Here is a 20,113-nt window from a genome sequence, read left to right as displayed (position 1 = left end):
TTTACTATCCTACTGAACTTTAAAATGAATGGTGAACCTCTTGGCATTTGGTTCTAATTACCTGTGTCTTTTTTTCAAAAGCGCTGCAAGCATGCATGACCACCTCACTGCATCCGCAAAATTAAACATAGATTTAGATTTTAAGAAGACCTGACATTTACAATTCAGACATGATCTTTCATTTTTTACATATTTTTTTTATTGACAAAGGTGTTTATGGCAGATGATATAAGTTATGAATCAAAATATCTGTCATAAGAAAAACTGTTAGGCCTAATATCAGAAGGCATGCAAGCCTTTTTAGGGGCAATGAAATAAAATCTATTTGCTCACTTACAATACACCACCTACATTTGGTGCCTTTCAAACCTCTATGATAAATTAAGGTGCCAATGTTTCACCTTGTCATTTGAGTTATGAATTCTTAAAAGAGAACTAATAATGTACAAATTAAATTTTTAGCTGCGGATATAGCCTGAATATGGGAAGCACTCAGTCGCAGCTACTGCCACTATGGAGTGCAAGGGCAGCAGGAACAGAGGGAGGCTTATATATATATATATACAGTACGGCATTGAAGAGACATAAATGTGAGTGGCATTCATCCCCTGGCCTAAAACACATTACTGTTGTAAGCCGGCATTTACAGTGTTATTGTGTCATATTTTGTTTCATCACAGTCCCCAGTGTCGGGCTGGGTATTTTTTTAACAGCTATTATTGTACAGCTACAATAGGAGAAGGTAAGAATGAGTTTAGAGGTACAGAGTGGTGAGCTTTTGACTTAATTTTGTGAGTGGGCCTGAGAAAACTCTTGTCTGTTTTACAGCTATTGGATCCTGATGAGAACTCAGAATTTATCAAGAGTTTGAAACGCGTAGACCATCTATGCATCAGCCATAAGAATGTAAAATAACTTGATTTTGTACAGAAAGATTATAATTTGATGACATGGTGTACTATGGCTTGTTTTTCGAATTATAGAATTAAATGAATAAAATGAAAGTGTAATTTAGTAGGGGATAGTTGTGAATGTGATGGATGAATGGAAGAGAGTCTGAAAAGGTTAATTGAGCGAGCCAATGAAAATTAGGAATGTGAATATGTAAATATGTTTTGATGTAAAAAAAAATTGTGATTTTTTGTCTTCTGTTGGTTGGTGGTAAAACATGTATACATTTTGTCAAGTAAAATCATTACAAAGAAAGAGATTGATTCAAAACAAAATTATAAGTCCATGGAACATGTTGTTTTATTTTCAATATGTTCACCAGAATGAGAGTTTAAATTAAGTAGCAGTGTTGGCATTTGTTTTGGTAGATATTGCTCAGTGGCTTGGCCTTTCTGTTGGGAGCCCAAAACCAGTGGTGGTATTTGTTGGATTCCATCACGGCACTTTTGTTTTGTTTGAAAGGAACTTTTCTGAAAGGAACACAATTGAAATGTGAAATCACCTAATAAGAAGTAAGCTCACAATAATTTTGCGATATGCTTTGCATACACCATATCAATCAAAATTAAATATGTTGCAAATAACTGATGGTGTTCAACCATCCCCTCTTTTCAGGTTGCCATCTGTTCTTTCTCTGACCTAGGAGCCCACGGGCCCACTATTATCACTTCAACCACCCAGCCAATGGTGGTTCATGGTAACTTCGTTTCCCTTTTACATCTAGTGCTTGCATTATAAATTAAAATAAATTCTAAGTTGTTCCCTTTATTAAATTCTCAGGTGCCCCTTTACAGTCCTGAGGAAAACCCCAAGGTAAGGATCAAGGTCACCTACGTCTGTCTGGGGTCGAAACGTCGGCATTTTGTTGTTTATATGCCAGTGTGGGAAACAGTGCTTTTTCATTGTGCCTATTCAGCAACATAATGGCTGCTAATTCATTTATTTGTATATAACTGTCATGTAGGCCAAACCTTTTCTTTGTGAATAATATTGTTTTTTTTAAAAAAATGTTTTTATTGTTTTTTAACATATATATTCCCCCCCTCCTCCCCCGGACAGGTAAACATTCTACACATTAACATCATGTGCTTTACATTGTTCTTGTCATACATACATAGTCATTATAGAAAATTTACAAAATATATTCCCGGCATCACGGAAAACAAAAAAAGCAATAACATACATACATAACAGCATTGATAATGATTAGTTTTGTGCGTCTCTCCATTGTGTAAGAGGAGTTCAGATGTTCATACCCCTTTTGCGTCGCGATCTGACTTTCCGCTTATATATAGCTATCTCGATATTATACACAGCTAAAAGCCTGGCTAGCCACTGTTGAAAGGAGGGTGGTAGCGGGTCAAGCCAAGCCGAGGCTAGGCATAGCTGCAGGACTGCCATAGCGACGAATATAAAATCGTGGCCACTCTCAAGGTTATCTGGGTCTTCCGCCCCAAGTACCATTGCTTCATGTGACAAAGTAACATTTCTGCAAAGAACTGAGGTTAAGAACCTCTCTATATCTTGTGTCAAAGGTATTAACACTGGACAAGAGGCAGAGATATGAACGGAATCTGCTTTAAATAAATTGCATCTCGGGCAGCAAGTCCCCTTGCCGGTTCCCCATTTTGCGATCTTATCGGGTGTATAGTAGAGAAAGAAGTAGGTTTTGTGAAATTGTGCTTGGAGGTTGGTGGAAATAAGAATGGTTTGGGCTAGCTGATAGGAATATAAAAATCTTTCCTTTGAGATTTCGAGTTTACTTTACCACTTCATTGCCGTTTTATCTAAATCGTCCGGGAACATGTCCAGCAATGAACTATAAACCCCGCCTATTGAGTGTTTCTTAGAGTGTATAATTGTCTCTACTACCATAAATTTTTCCCCGAGTATCCTTGCCCCAAGTTTATGAGTTAAGAAATCCCTTATTTGGAGGTACTTAAAAAAATCCCACCAATCTAAGTCAAATTCTTCCTTCAGAGCGTTAAAAGATTTAATCCCCTGAGTAGTGTAAAAATCCCCTAATTGTGTTATCCCTAAATTATACCATTTGTTTACGCAGTTATCCTTAAAAATTATTGGAGGAAGAATAGGATTATTCAATACCGGAGTATAATGTGAAATTGGTCCTAGTCCTAATATTTTCTTTACGACCTTCCATACCTTAAAACAGCTATAGAGAGTCTTAAATTTGACCTTTTTGTGGTAGCTGTCGTGTATGTACCTCCAAAAATAGCCATAACTGGAATTCCCCACCAGTAGCTGAAAGATTGAAGCGGTATGTTCCTCTGCGTTTTCCCCCCCTTGCAGTAGTTCCTTACTGTAGAGTAATACACATGACCAATAATATCTCCTTAAGTTGGGAAGAGCTAACCCGCCTCTGTTCTTAGGAAGGGTAAGATATTTATATGCCCGGCGGGGTTGTGCATATGACCATATAAATCTAGAAAAGGTACGTTCTATTACTGTAAACCACTGACTCGAAAATTCTAGACAGACTGCCGTAAATAAGTATAGTATTTTGGGAAAATACACCATTTTAATTGCATTTGCCCTCCCATTAATGGACAAGTGGAGATTATCTAGACGTTGTAGATCCTTTTGTATTGTGTTCAACATTGGCTTAAGGTTTATGTCCACGACTTACTCCAGCTTTGAGGAAATTGTGACTCCCAAGTATGTCGCTCCCTTCACCACTCTTGGATCATCCATCACAATTTTTTGGTTTAGAACGATTTGTGTCTTCCCTTGGTTTAGCGCGTAGCCAGAAACCAGCCCAAATTTCCAGGCCTCGGCCTCGATGGTCAGCATTGCTACTAATGGGTCTGCGGTGACTATGGCAATATCATCAGCATATGCTAATGTTTTTGTAGCATACCCCTGTGATATAATGGGTGTTATGTTGTTGTTTTTCTCCAAATAGCGAATAAAGGAATCTATATATATTGCAAAGAGCAATGGCGAGCATGGGCACCCCTGGCGAGTTCCCCTGGAAATGATAATTTCCTTGGTTAGACTTCCATTAACAGATACAACAGCCCTAGGATTAATATACATTTTTTGTATCGCCTGAATAAACTTGATTCGAAATCCCATTGTCGCCATTGCTTTCCAGAGAAACTGCCAGGAGACCCTATCAAGGCCTTCTCTGCATCCAACAGAATTAGGGCCATAGGGTCTCCTGTAATTTCTGTTCCGTCAAAAAGCGTGATCACCCTCTGGATATGATTTATCGTTGACCTTCCAGGAATGAACCCCCCCCCCCCGGGAGAAAATATGGATAATTAGATCCCTTAAGACATATTTAATTTTGTCTATGAATGTAACATAGAACTCCGAAGGGATTCTATCCAGACCTGTTGCCTTCCCTTGAGGGAGGCTCTTGACTGCGGTCAATACCTCTTCCATATTAGGAACTTCCTCTAGTGTCTGCTGCGTATTTACCTCCAGGCTTACACCTTCACAATTCTCCAGGTACCTTTCAATTTCGATCGTGTCTCCTTTGCCATTCTCCGTATATAGTTCTTTATAAAACCTGCAAAATGCTTGCCTAATCAGTTCTGAGTCTTTTAACTGCCCTGCCACTGGATCTATAATCTCCCTAATCAAATTTGCATTGACCTGTTGTCGTAATCGCACAACCAGTTGATGACCCACTTGCTCATTAACTTAATAAATTAGTTCTTTTCGTGCCGTGGCTTTCCGGATTGCCTTATCTTTAAATATATTAGTGATCGCTGCCTTGGCAATTGCTACTTTGGCTAAGGTGCTAGAGATATCCCCAGTAGTGTCCCTATTGCCGGTGGCACTAACGAGTCCTACTTCTGCTAACATAAGCTCATCCTGTATCTCCTCTTTCTCCCCCCTGTTTGACCTAAGTGAATATGACATACGCCCCGGACCCCAGCTTTCAAAGTATCCCAAACAACCTCTATTGAAGTGCTACCAATGTTTTCAACTAGGAACTTGGGAATCCAATCTTTCATATGGAGACGATACTGAGGATCATTCAGTAATGCTTTTTCGAATGTCCAGTGAATAGGCTCTGATTTAGTTGGTCTAATAGTCAGTGTACAAAAAAGGGGATTGTGGTCAGATAATACACTGGGCAATTTAACTGTATGGCAATTCTTAATTAGTGAATTTGAAAGTAATATATAATCAATTCTGGCATGCGTGCGGTGTGGATTTGAATAAAAGGTGTAGCCAGGGTCACCAATATTAGTATTAGAAGTCTGCCAGCTATCCACAAGTCCATGTACAAGACACAGATCCTTGAGAGAACGAAAAACTTTAGGTTTACGTCCTTTATACACCCAGTCATCGTTCAGGGACCAGTTTGTCGGGAGGTTTATATTGAAGTCCCCACAGATCATCACCGGAAGAGACCAGTGTGACAATTCGTTAGAGACCTCGTTGAAAACCCCAGGGTCATCTGTATTGCTCCCATAAATAGCACAAATTGTCAATTTCTGCCCTGTTTGGTCTCTGCATTCGGTGATAGCCCAACGGCCAAACTTATCAGTTTTGGATTTATTAAACACCATTCCACTCCCTTTAGCCAGAATAGCAACCCCCCGAATTTTGGCACCTTGTGAGGTAGCAGCTCAATGGTTAGAGCGGCAGACCCTGATGCAGAAGTCTAGCCCGGGACCAGGGTTCAATTCCCCGCCTCAGCGGGTCTTGGGCTCAAAATTCCACGGACCTGATAATTCTCGCCTCGGTGCCTATTTCAATCATGGAGTCCCACTCTGCAACTCTGGGCAATAGCTTGCTTAATCTCCACAATGGCCCCCACAACGCTAAGGATGCCTGGCCGCCACCTTGGGGGTGCACAGGAGTGGACGCCTCACAGGGAAAGCCAGGATGGGTTCCACAACGGTATTCATACAAGCGCCTTGAGACCCTTGCGGGTGAGTAGTGTGCTATACAAGTATTAATTTACACTTACATATGTATTTAACAGCTGACTCTGGGACCCTTCAATATGCGTCTCCTGCATACATATAATATTAGCTCCCCAATTTTGTAGGCCAATTGCAACTGTTTGCCTTTTTTTAAGATCGTTCAGACCACAAATATTCAGAGATAGTATTTTATCCCAGCCATACTACTAATTGAAAAATGCCATAATTTGTATCCCAGGCTTTCTTGTTTTCTGTGATCCCTATATGTATTTCCCTATTAGATTTGCTACCCTGTATGTCTAACCTGTCCTGCCTTCCCCCCTCCCCTTCCCCAACCCCCACCCACCACCATCTTTGAAGGTTACCTGGGCCTGTCTGGACCAGGGGTGTGACCCCCGCGCAAGCGGGCCCTGCGGACTGGGCTAGATTGTTAATATAAGTGATATACTTATATACTACCAGTTGAGCCAAAAAGCCTGAATATGTAAGCAACAAGGAGATTTTTCAAATCAACCAGGGAAATTGGGCGCACACCAGTGTGTCCGCACGGTAGAGAGCACCGTAAAGTGGTGGGTACAGGCAAAAGGGCGGGCGGTAATCTCACAAAACCGCCCAAAGTTGGATCTAGAGGATCCACACAAGTAACATAAACACAGCAATGCCCCTGCGCTATACAAGTATATGAAACATTAAAGAAATGACATATATAGCAAAAGAACTTCAGTTAGTATATATCCACACTTTAGGAATCGTTTTTTGAGAATCAGTTACTCCAGGTTCAGGTACAAAAGTTCCGAAAAAAGAAAGAGAAATGTTCTGTCCTTGATGTTAAATCATTGGTTTATTGTTCCTTTGTTAATGCCAACACGTGTTTCATCGCAGGGAACATACTGCGAATCTTCAGGGCTGGACGAAAAACATAAAAAGGTGCATTTGCAAGAGGTTCTTATTATAAATGCCGAGGGTTGGTGACTAGCCAAAGTGGAAAAGTGGACATGCTAATAGTGACTTGGTGTAATGGTGACATGTTCGCTATCAGAGTGAATTTGTGAGTAGTAAAGTGTACGTGTGGTTAAGTGAAAATATAGTGACATGTCTAAATATCCTTTATTGCTTTTTGGTGCAGTTGTAAGACTGAACACTGGATTGTAGACACTAAATAGGTGAAGCATAGTAGGTCTTAAACATTTGCCGTAGAGAGCGTGTAGTGGTATAGTGAAAGAGTGTGACTGTGGTTGAAAGGGCGGTATTCCCATGTGACATCCGTATTCATGCGCATAAAATCTAGGTTAAATTAATACAATACATATATTACTCTGTATGAAAACATGGTCGGACGTATATATTCTCATAGTTGCTTCACTATGTAGAAACTGCAAGTTAGATAAGGAAATGTTTTTACTGGCGTGTCTGAGGGCCATTATGACTATATTTGGTATTGCTGAGAGCTATATTAGGAAAGCCTAGATGGATAAGCATTATGTGTTAATAGATTAAAAGAAAAGACCTACATGTATGCGTAGCGAGGGCATAAATGAATACCATTAGTGAGAAGACTGGATATATTTGAAGGGTTAAAAAAGGCAGGAAGGCGAAGGAGGAACTCATACTTATTAAATATTCGTATACTTTTAGAAACGTTTAAAGTTTCTAACCGGCTCCAAGATGTAGCATTAGAGAAAGCACTTGGCAAAGTATGTCACGCTTACCTTTAGTGAGGAAAGTTTGACAACAAATATCAGATTAAAAAGGCAAGTCCGTGTCAGGACCGAATTCGTGTAAGTAGGTTCGGGGTATGTAGCACGCTGCCTGCGTGGTTGGGGGATCTGGGTGGGAACAAGCTAATATTAGTTCCTGATTCACACCCACTTGGCGGAAAAACATAGAAGACAAAAGAACTTGTAATTCGTAAACACACTTGTACCTTATTTAGTTTGGTGTGAATCTAAACCCGGGAGGAGTTATTGTGCGTCTACGAGGTGTCTCGGTATGAGACCAGAAATCCTTTGACAGGCGGGTACACCTAAAAGATAAGGATTGAGTGAGGGCGGGAGCAACTGGAAAACTCTCCAGTACTTGGTTCAGTAATCGCTAGGGTATGGAATCCTGTCAGAGCGGGGGAGAGCTGGCTTACCTTGTCAGTGTTGAACTCCCTCTTGAGGTTCCCGGTGCCGTTTTACGAATGACGGTCATGTGACGGGAAGTGCTCGCCGGTTATATACCGGAAGTCCGTCGTCTATTGACTAAAATACACTAGAACGTGTGTATCTTTTCGGAAGCGGAGCAATAATCATCCCAGAAAAGAAGAGTTACTACCAATTATTAAAATGAGTGTGGAAATAAGAAGGTAGTGTTTCAGGCAGCGTAATTGCTGTGAAAGCTCTGTGCATATAAATGCGGGTAGAGCTAAGTAGTGGCAGTGTTTTCGAATCAGTGTAATTATCCTGTAATTTAAATGTCGGGGAGCTATAAGTTACCGTTCATGGTATGTGAACCATGACGCCTGAGTGGGGGGGTTATGAACAAGGCTTGAATTGCTGGCATAATACAGATAATTAATGTTCTATGAGGCTGGTGTGTAGAACATGCACACTTTTTAGTGGGGCAAAATGTGCAAGGTGTAGTGCACATTGAATCGGTATTACTAGATGGATTTTGCTAATAATGCAAAAATTTGAAACAGGGAGAACTGTTCACAATACGTCTATGGATTGGTATCGCTGGATGGGGTTCACTACTCGTATAGATTACATAGGGAGAGAAACAATGATCCAGGAAAATAAACAAAAGTCTGTTAGCCCAGGAAGTATTGCAGCTCGGGATCATAATTAAGCCCGAATTCAATGCTCCGGAGACGCATAATCCAGGTTGCTTCTTTCTGTCTTAGAGTTAGTTCACGGTTTCCACCTCTGATATGAGCGGGCACTGTTTCGATTCCGTAGAAAGACACACAAAAGTCTTCTGTGTTAGTCTGACACTTGGCTACATGAAGGGCTACAGGATATCTCGGATCTTGTTTCTGAATAGCTCTCATGTGTTCCGACATTCTGTCTTTTAGCATCCTGATGGTGCTTCCTACATATTTCTTACCACATCGACATTCTATTATGTAAATGACATATTTTGTGGTACAGTTGATGTTGACTCTGATGTCATAATTTTCTTGTTTGGGTCCTTGGAAATGTCTAGTTTTATGCTTGGCCCATTTGCACATTGTGCAAAAACCACATTTGAAAAACCCATTGCTGCGTTGGGTGAGCCAGTTAGGGGCCATGTCCGCTTGGGGGACAGTAGGGCTGAGTCTGTTTCTCAAAGTTCTCCCTTTGCGAAAAGTGATTTGTGGAGTGACTGGGATCAGTTCTCTCAGTACCACGTCTTCTTTTAGCAGACCCCAATGTTTGGTGATACTTCTTCTGACTAAATTGTGTAGTCCATTGAACTCAGTGATCATTCTAATAGTAGTATCTTTAGTCTGTTTTGGGTTAGTCGTTTTGAGAATATCTGGTCTCTTTATTTTTGAGAGTCTCTTTTTTGCTGACGATAGTGTGGTTTTTTGATAACCACGTTTCACAAATCTGGACTCCATATCCTTGACCGTTGATTCAAGATCTGCGTCATCACTGCAATTACGTCTAGCACGCAGAAATTCTCCGAAAGGTATCGCCTTGATCTGATGAGGAGGATGGAAACTGTCTGCACGGAGTATGGCGTTGCAGGAAGTCGGTTTCCTGTAGAGTTTACTTTCTAGTTTGTTATTCTTTACATAGAGTTCCAGATCTAAGAATTCTATGTTTGTTTTACTAGATTTCATGGTAAAACTAAGCTCCCAGTTATTTTGATTGAGGTGATTGGCAAATTGTTGTAGTAGGTCGTCTGTCCCCGTCCACAACAAAATGCAGTCGTCTATATAACGACCCCAAAACAGAATAGAATCTGTATATATACTTCCATGGGTGCCCCAAATGTGATCAGCTTCGAATGCACCCATGAAGAGGTTGGCGAAAGAGGGAGAGAATTTAGAACCCATGGCTACACCACGTTTCTGTTGAAACCATTGTTTGTGGAAAATAAAGTAGTTGTTTTCGAGGATCAATGTCATCATGGAAATCAGCATTTGAGTGTGTGCCCATAGGGATGCCGGTCTGTTAGATAGCACGCGGGTAATTTCTTTTAGGCCTAAAGTTGGATTAATACTGGTGTAGAGTGCTACAACATCCATGGTCACTAGGGTAGTATTAGGTTGCCATTCCAGGTCACTCAACAGGCTCAATATGTGTTTCGAGTCCTGAATATAGGAGGGAAGATTTCTGACTAGTGGACCTAGAAACACGTCCACATACTCCGCCAGTCTTTCAGTAGGCCCCCCTATTCCAGAGACAATGGGTCTGCCTGGAGGGAATGGGAGATCCTTGTGGATTTTGGGGAGAGTATATAGCCAAGGGTACGTGGGTTTATTGACCTTTAGGTAGAGAAATTCGTCATCATTTAGTAGACCATCCTCTTTCCATTTGTGTAAGTGGTCGTTGATGGTCACAGTTAGTGGACCCATGGGGTTACATGCAAGTGGTTCATAGCAAGTGGGATCTGCTAATTGGCTTAGTATTTCATTAGTGTAGTCTTCAGTGTTCATAACCACGATATTTCCTCCTTTGTCTGCCTCACGAATAACAATGGTGGGAGTTTGTATGAGTGTCTTAAGAGCATAACGTTCTCCTTTGGTTAAATTATCCTTAAATGTAAATGTCTCGTTCAGTTTGCTAGTGTTGATTTTGTTAAGGTCTTCCAGAACCCGTTTGTGGAAATTGTCAATGTTGTTCCCACCCGGTAAGGTGGGTATCCAGGTGGATTTGTTTTTGAGACCACTCACAGTCCCAAGTTCTGTGTCTATGTTGAGATCTTGCAGAAGTTGCTCCATTTCTATGGGGCTATCCTCTCGTTCAGTGATAGACAACAATAGATGAGTGGCTTGTACATCCTTTATTGTAAGCTCATCATGCAATACACCATCAGGAATATTCAAAACATTTTTGTTAGTGCAAGTTTTACCGGCAAAATGTTTTCTTATTTTAAGATTGCGGACAAATTTGAAGAGATCAATCTTAGTTTGACAGATGTCTCCTGTGGAGTAAGGATTAAAATTAAGACCTTTAGAGAGAAGTTTGTTCATGTCAGGGGATAGAGAGAAAGTCGACAGGTTTATTACTTGTACATCATTGTTCACGCTGGCTATTTCCTCATCGTCCCTGATCTTAGTTTTCTGCGGTAATCTTCGTTTGCCTCCTCTACTACCTCTATGGGTTTTTGATTTTGTGTGCCCCTTTGGGGTTGAGTCCTGCTCCCTTTGCGGATCCGTTTCACTTCCACTAAAAAAGGGAGATTAGTGGCATCTGGAGGGCCACTTAGTTCTTGATCGGGTGCACTTGTGCCTGCACTGTTTAAAGACGTGTTACTAGAAGACACAGAGCTGGGGGCAGATGTATTATCTCCGGATTTTTTGGAGTTGTCAGGGTGGATCATCGCATCATACTTGCGGTCATAGGTGAAGATTCTACCGTTGCGGTAGTCTGCGTCGTCTCTCTTAATTTGTCTCGCTTTTCTAGTTTTAATTTCTTCCTGGTGTTTAAGTAGGACATCATCTAGAATAGTATAGTTTTTACATGTGGGTTCTGGTAGGTTGAGATCCTTGATCTCTTGTTCTAGTGTAGCAATCTCTCCTAGTAGTTGGTTGGATTTGCGGTCTGCGCTTTCTATCAGGATATCCATTAGGCAAAACGAGTTATTGGTTACAGAATCTTCCCATTTTTTTAGGAGGTCTATGTCAAGATCATCATATGTGGGGAAGATGTTGGAGCGCAAGCCTCTAGGTATCTGTTTGACTCGCATATATTGTTTTAAGGTTCTAGCATCCCACCATCGGGAGTTTTCTTGTTTTTTTAGCTTTTCTAGTCTTTTGAATTTGTCTTTAAGGCCCTCTGTTCTAGGGGGACCTGAATTGGCTGCGGCCGTATAGGTAGGTACGCCTTTAGCAAGATTCTCAAAAAGGTCCGTTGCTATCTTGTCTCTATCCATGTTTGTGGTAGAGAAAGTGTGGGTGTACAGAAAAAGGTGTTTACTCAGAGAGTTGTTATTTTGAAGAAAAACAAAGTTATAATTGCGGGGGGCAGCCTGTCCTGGTAAACAGTATATGTAAGCAACAAGGAGATTTTTCAAATCAACCAGGGAAATTGGGCGCACACCAGTGTGTCCGCACGGTAGAGAGCACCGTAAAGTGGTGGGTACAGGCAAAAGGGCGGGCGGTAATCTCACAAAACCGCCCAAAGTTGGATCTAGAGGATCCACACAAGTAACATAAACACAGCAATGCCCCTGCGCTATACAAGTATATGAAACATTAAAGAAATGACATATATAGCAAAAGAACTTCAGTTAGTATATATCCACACTTTAGGAATCGTTTTTTGAGAATCAGTTACTCCAGGTTCAGGTACAAAAGTTCCGAAAAAAGAAAGAGAAATGTTCTGTCCTTGATGTTAAATCATTGGTTTATTGTTCCTTTGTTAATGCCAACACGTGTTTCATCGCAGGGAACATACTGCGAATCTTCAGGGCTGGACGAAAAACATAAAAAGGTGCATTTGCAAGAGGTTCTTATTATAAATGCCGAGGGTTGGTGACTAGCCAAAGTGGAAAAGTGGACATGCTAATAGTGACTTGGTGCAATGGTGACATGTTCGCTATCAGAGTGAATTTGTGAGTAGTAAAGTGTACGTGTGGTTAAGTGAAAATATAGTGACATGTCTAAATATCCTTTATTGCTTTTTGGTGCAGTTGTATGACTGAACACTGGATTGTAGACACTAAATAGGTGAAGCATAGTAGGTCTTAAACATTTGCCGTAGAGAGCGTGTAGTGGTATAGTGAAAGAGTGTGACTGTGGTTGAAAGGGCGGTATTCCCATGTGACATCCGTATTCATGCGCATAAAATCTAGGTTAAATTAATACAATACATATATTACTCTGTATGAAAACATGGTCGGACGTATATATTCTCATAGTTGCTTCACTATGTAGAAACTGCAAGTTAGATAAGGAAATGTTTTTACTGGCGTGTCTGAGGGCCATTATGACTATATTTGGTATTGCTGAGAGCTATATTAGGAAAGCCTAGATGGATAAGCATTATGTGTTAATAGATTAAAAGAAAAGACCTACATGTATGCGTAGCGAGGGCATAAATGAATACCATTAGTGAGAAGACTGGATATATTTGAAGGGTTAAAAAAGGCAGGAAGGCGAAGGAGGAACTCATACTTATTAAATATTCGTATACTTTTAGAAACGTTTAAAGTTTCTAACCGGCTCCAAGATGTAGCATTAGAGAAAGCACTTGGCAAAGTATGTCACGCTTACCTTTAGTGAGGAAAGTTTGACAACAAATATCAGATTAAAAAGGCAATTCCGTGTCAGGACCGAATTCGTGTAAGTAGGTTCGGGGTATGTAGCACGCTGCCTGCGTGGTTGGGGGATCTGGGTGGGAACAAGCTAATATTAGTTCCTGATTCACACCCACTTGGCGGAAAAACGTAGAAGACAAAAGAACTTGTAATTCGTAAACACACTTGTACCTTATTTAGTTTGGTGTGAATCTAAACCCGGGAGGAGTTATTGTGCGTCTACGAGGTGTCTCGGTATGAGACCAGAAATCCTTTGACAGGCGGGTACACCTAAAAGATAAGGATTGAGTGAGGGCGGGAGCAACTGGAAAACTCTCCAGTACTTGGTTCAGTAATCGCTAGGGTATGGAATCCTGTCAGAGCGGGGGAGAGCTGGCTTACCTTGTCAGTGTTGAACTCCCTCTTGAGGTTCCCGGTGCCGTTTTACGAATGACGGTCATGTGACGGGAAGTGCTCGCCGGTTATATACCGGAAGTCCGTCGTCTATTGACTAAAATACACTAGAACGTGTGTATCTTTTCGGAAGCGGAGCAATAATCATCCCAGAAAAGAAGAGTTACTACCAATTATTAAAATGAGTGTGGAAATAAGAAGGTAGTGTTTCAGGCAGCGTAATTGCTGTGAAAGCTCTGTGCATATAAATGCGGGTAGAGCTAAGTAGTGGCAGTGTTTTCGAATCAGTGTAATTATCCTGTAATTTAAATGTCGGGGAGCTATAAGTTACCGTTCATGGTATGTGAACCATGACGCCTGAGTGGGGGGGTTATGAACAAGGCTTGAATTGCTGGCATAATACAGATAATTAATGTTCTATGAGGCTGGTGTGTAGAACATGCACACTTTTTAGTGGGGCAAAATGTGCAAGGTGTAGTGCACATTGAATCGGTATTACTAGATGGATTTTGCTAATAATGCAAAAATTTGAAACAGGGAGAACTGTTCACAATACGTCTATGGATTGGTATCGCTGGATGGGGTTCACTACTCGTATAGATTACATAGGGAGAGAAACAATGATCCAGGAAAATAAACAAAAGTCTGTTAGCCCAGGAAGTATTGCAGCTCGGGATCATAATTAAGCCCGAATTCAATGCTCCGGAGACGCATAATCCAGGTTGCTTCTTTCTGTCTTAGAGTTAGTTCACGGTTTCCACCTCTGATATGAGCGGGCACTGTTTCGATTCCGTAGAAAGACACACAAAAGTCTTCTGTGTTAGTCTGACACTTGGCTACATGAAGGGCTACAGGATATCTCGGATCTTGTTTCTGAATAGCTCTCATGTGTTCCGACATTCTGTCTTTTAGCATCCTGATGGTGCTTCCTACATATTTCTTACCACATCGACATTCTATTATGTAAATGACATATTTTGTGGTACAGTTGATGTTGACTCTGATGTCATAATTTTCTTGTTTGGGTCCTTGGAAATGTCTAGTTTTATGCTTGGCCCATTTGCACATTGTGCAAAAACCACATTTGAAAAACCCATTGCTGCGTTGGGTGAGCCAGTTAGGGGCCATGTCCGCTTGGGGGACAGTAGGGCTGAGTCTGTTTCTCAAAGTTCTCCCTTTGCGAAAAGTGATTTGTGGAGTGACTGGGATCAGTTCTCTCAGTACCACGTCTTCTTTTAGCAGACCCCAATGTTTGGTGATACTTCTTCTGACTAAATTGTGTAGTCCATTGAACTCAGTGATCATTCTAATAGTAGTATCTTTAGTCTGTTTTGGGTTAGTCGTTTTGAGAATATCTGGTCTCTTTATTTTTGAGAGTCTCTTTTTTGCTGACGATAGTGTGGTTTTTTGATAACCACGTTTCACAAATCTGGACTCCATATCCTTGACCGTTGATTCAAGATCTGCGTCATCACTGCAATTACGTCTAGCACGCAGAAATTCTCCGAAAGGTATCGCCTTGATCTGATGAGGAGGATGGAAACTGTCTGCACGGAGTATGGCGTTGCAGGAAGTCGGTTTCCTGTAGAGTTTACTTTCTAGTTTGTTATTCTTTACATAGAGTTCCAGATCTAAGAATTCTATGTTTGTTTTACTAGATTTCATGGTAAAACTAAGCTCCCAGTTATTTTGATTGAGGTGATTGGCAAATTGTTGTAGTAGGTCGTCACACCAAACTAAATAAGGTACAAGTGTGTTTACGAATTACAAGTTCTTTTGTCTTCTACGTTTTTCCGCCAAGTGGGTGTGAATCAGGAACTAATATTAGCTTGTTCCCACCCAGATCCCCCAACCACGCAGGCAGCGTGCTACATACCCCGAACCTACTTACACGAATTCGGTCCTGACACGGACTTGCCTTTTTAATCTGATATTTGTTGTCAAACTTTCCTCACTAAAGGTAAGCGTGACATACTTTGCCAAGTGCTTTCTCTAATGCTACATCTTGGAGCCGGTTAGAAACTTTAAACGTTTCTAAAAGTATACGAATATTTAATAAGTATGAGTTCCTCCTTCGCCTTCCTGCCTTTTTTAACCCTTCAAATATATCCAGTCTTCTCACTAATGGTATTCATTTATGCCCTCGCTACGCATACATGTAGGTCTTTTCTTTTAATCTATTAACACATAATGCTTATCCATCTAGGCTTTCCTAATATAGCTCTCAGCAATACCAAATATAGTCATAATGGCCCTCAGACACGCCAGTAAAAACATTTCCTTATCTAACTTGCAGTTTCTACATAGTGAAGCAACTATGAGAATATATACGTCCGACCATGTTTTCATACAGAGTAATATATGTATTGTATTAATTTAACCTAGATTTTATGCGCATGAATACGGATGTCACATGGGAATACCGCCCTTTCAACCACAGTCACACTCTTTCACTATACCACTACACGCTCTCTACGGCAAATGTTTAAGACCTACTATGCTTCACCTATTTAGTGTCTACAATCCAGTGTTCAGTCATACAACTGCACCAAAAAGCAATAAAGGATATTTAGACATGTCACTATATTTTCACTTAACCACACGTACACTTTACTACTCACAAATTCACTCTGATAGCGAACATGTCACCATTACACCAAGTCACTATTAGCATGTCCACTTTTCCACTTTGGCTAGTCACCAACCCTCGGCATTTATAATAAGAACCTCTTGCAAATGCACCTTTTTATGTTTTTCGTCCAGCCCTGAAGATTCGCAGTATGTTCCCTGCGATGAAACACGTGTTGGCATTAACAAAGGAACAATAAACCAATGATTTAACATCAAGGACAGAACATTTCTCTTTCTTTTTTCGGAACTTTTGTACCTGAACCTGGAGTAACTGATTCTCAAAAAACGATTCCTAAAGTGTGGATATATACTAACTGAAGTTCTTTTGCTATATATGTCATTTCTTTAATGTTTCATATACTTGTATAGCGCAGGGGCATTGCTGTGTCCAAAAAGCCTGAATACTCTGATAATGTCTCAGACTTAATTTCCACAGGCTGCCCAACCATTCAGCTTATAGCCCACATTTCCCAATGTAAATTGAAATAGTTAATTCAACCTATCCGCTCCTTCTACCACACTTCGTTTAATATAATTAGGGCTCCCGGTTTTCCGTTTTTACGGATAAATACATATAAATACAGACGGAAATCTATATTTCCTTTGTCTGTATTTATATATAGAAACGGCAAAACACTGGCAAATGTTGCCGCGCTGCCGCTGCCTGCATTCCTTTTTAAATCCCTTCAAATCAGTCTTTTGGCGCCCTCGTGTGGACAAATCGGCACATTGGCACAGGGTCTTTAAAGGGCAGCCGTTCACCTGAGCCAATCCTCGTGGGAATAAAGCCTATGTGTGTGGGCGTGCAAACACCTACGGCCTCGCCCTCATTACTTTTTCCCTTTATATGGGGGCTCACCTGACTATTGCTTCTTTCCCTGCTGTTCGAAGAAGCCTTCCTGCCACCATCAGGTTTTCACCTGCACCGGCCCTTCTCGACGTTCTGCATTTCCAGGGCTCCGCCACTCAAGCTCTGCACCACCCCGCCGCCGTTTGTACAGGCAAGGTAAGAGGCTTTCCCCTGCCCCCCATGCCCCAGCATCAGCAGAGGATCGTCTTCCGTTATCATGAGGGGGAGGTGGGGACTTTTATTTATTTTGAAATCCCTGTCTGTACTGAATGCCACAGGGTGCCTTAGTTTATCTCGGTGGTGGAGGGACAGGACCCGCGCGCCATTACACGATTGATGGCCTACTTAGCATTAACATTAACATGCTAAGTTGGCCATCAATCGTGGAATGGCGCGCGGGCGAGCATTGTGGCTATGCAGATCGCACAATTGTCTGGGGCGGGGGGGGGGGGGGGCGACGACAAAGAGCAATCCTTTTGTATGTGAACAGTCTAAGCAATTTCATATGCACGATATTTACCCGGACTAAGCACACGAGTCATAGCAAAGATACAAACAGAAAGATGCACAGATCATAGCTGTGCACTTATTGTATTATTGCAATAGCGTGGGGGCCTTGGATAAATGAAACTTTAGCAGCGCTGGCGATGTTTGCCTTCTTGTGTGCACATGCCACAGGGTGCCTTAATTTATCGCGGTGGTGGAGGGAAAGGGCCCGCCGTCGCGCCATTCCACGATTGATGGGCTATTTAGGATTAACCCCAGGTATCAAGAGGCTGGCAGAACACTGCGCCCTCAAACAAAACAATCAAATGAGACACAAATATGCACCCACACTCAGCAAAAACATGTTTGCATGGTTTGTTTTTCCACACAACAAATCTGTTTTTGCGTTAGTATGCAATATGTTACCGGGTATTCGCATATATATAGCTACGCGTTTGAGAAATACTTGCCCTGACTGGCACGTGCTCACGACTGAGGAGTGATTGCTGTTGACACAGTAATCACTTCTAAGGGCCTGCCCAGTTCACGGTGAATTTACTAGTAAACACCCTTATCTTGTTTATGGTACAATAGAATTGAAATGTATTAGAAAACACTGCACTTTTTTTAAGGACGTTTTCTTAAATGAATCCGGAAAACAAACCTTAAGCAATGACTGGAAGCATTTTCTTTTTGGGAGCAAACGTACCAAGGAACCCCCTAAAATATTGAACGGGTTTTCAGTGGTCTTCATTTAATTAACAAACCAGAAAGAGCCTCAATGTCTGCAAAGTCTCTTGAAATGCACATGTGCTTGTACTACAATGGCAAAGTTTTCAAATGAATGTATTGTGTTGACCAATAACAGCTGGGCGCAGGTGTGCCCTGTCAATTTAAATAAATGTGGAAAAATACTAGCCGTAACTTCGTCTTTTGCGTGTGGCAAAAATAAATGTGGATAAATACAGAAAAAATGCCCAAAAAATAAATATGGATAAATACAGACGGAAATGGCAAAAAAATAGATACCATAAAACCGGGAGCCCTAAAGATAATTAAGATTCTTTCGCTAGGTTCCGAGAGCCGGACTTGGAAATTTCACGTAGATAGTCCCCCGCCTGTATTTCGCTGTTAAAGCTTCTTGTTGTGCCTTTGAATATTATTTTCAAGCGTGCCGGATTTTGCAAAAATACTTTTGCTCCAACTTTTTCAAAAGGTCCAAATAGCTGACGCATTTTCCATCTGCGCTCCACGGTAGCGTGAGCAAAGTCCGGTCTGGCAAAAAATTTGAACCCCTTGTAGTCTCTTTGGGAAGTGGGTCTTGCTAGATCATAAATGTTTTCACAAATAAGGACATTACCAAAGTAGACCAGCATTGCCCTGGGATATTGATTTTGCTTGTTGGAATGCTTTGATGATTCAGAAAAGGGGGTGGTGATGAACAGGTAGCTTGTCTCCTTTCTGGGGAAGAATTGGCTTGGTAGTTTAGGCTGCCCTGTTCCCATGATGCACTGGGCCAGGGACAGACTGATTTGCATATAGCCAGGTTCTGAGCTGGGATGGTGCAGTGAGATAAATAACGGTGATGGATCAAGCCCTGATCTTTGGACTGGGTTAGAGTGGTCTGCTTAATTCAGACACTCTGTTCATCACCACCCCCTTTTCTGAATCGGAATGCTTTGATAGCATTAAGGGAAAACGATGGACCCGCTGTACTTTCCTTTCCATATCCCAGGCTTCCAACTCCGGAAATGACGTTTTAACAATGTCAATCATTGCCCCTCTAGCGTCGCTTCCCTCAAAGTTCTCCGGAATTCCAAGAAACCTCAAATTGTTCCTTCTGGATCTGTTTTCCTGATCTTCCATTTTAAACGTGAGATCCCTTATTACTCCATCTTGTTCTTTTCCTTTTTTCTGGAGCATCACAACATCGGTTTCAAGGTTCTCGGTACGAGTTTCAACCATGACCATTCTCTCAGAGATCTCAGAACAAATACTGCCCACTTTTTTCACTGGGCCTTGTAGTTTTTCAATGGACAAGCGATTCTTTTGGCTATCTTTCTTCACATCCGTGTGAACATTTTTAATTGAGCTAAGCACCTGGCTCAGTGAGGGCTCCATTGTTTTTTGATATCTGTCTTTGTTCTCTTGTGAGTTCGAAGTTTGACATGGTGTTTCTCCTTATGATTTACTCCTTGGGCTCCTTTGGGGAAAATTGGGTCTGCTTTTCACATAGTCCGTATTATTACCAGGGTCTGTGGTTTTCTCATTCAGCAAGTTTTGTTCTCCTTTGTGTTTTGACCTTTTTTCCCCCCACTCCTTTTTTTCCTGACATTGATTTTGCTGAGTAATCTCGAGTCATTGGAGCCAGAGATCTCCAGTGGTGCTGTGCCCATTTGTGCGCTTGGGCTGGATTCTCTTGAATCGCTCAATTTGCTGG

At 41.4% G+C, this 20,113-nt stretch overlaps 1 protein-coding gene across 2 annotated transcripts in view; it reads right to left on the bottom strand.

Annotated features, from left to right (window-relative positions):
- Positions 1 to 20,113, bottom strand: part of ATPSCKMT (ATP synthase c subunit lysine N-methyltransferase) — a 297,910-nt gene that overhangs the window by 94,239 nt on the left and 183,558 nt on the right. The window lies entirely within an intron of this gene.

The sequence above is a fragment of the Lissotriton vulgaris genome, chromosome 4_1 (assembly GCF_964263255.1).
Source record: "Lissotriton vulgaris chromosome 4_1, aLisVul1.2, whole genome shotgun sequence".
Taxonomy (NCBI): domain Eukaryota; kingdom Metazoa; phylum Chordata; class Amphibia; order Caudata; family Salamandridae; genus Lissotriton; species Lissotriton vulgaris.
This window is presented reverse-complemented; position numbering and strand designations above follow the sequence as displayed.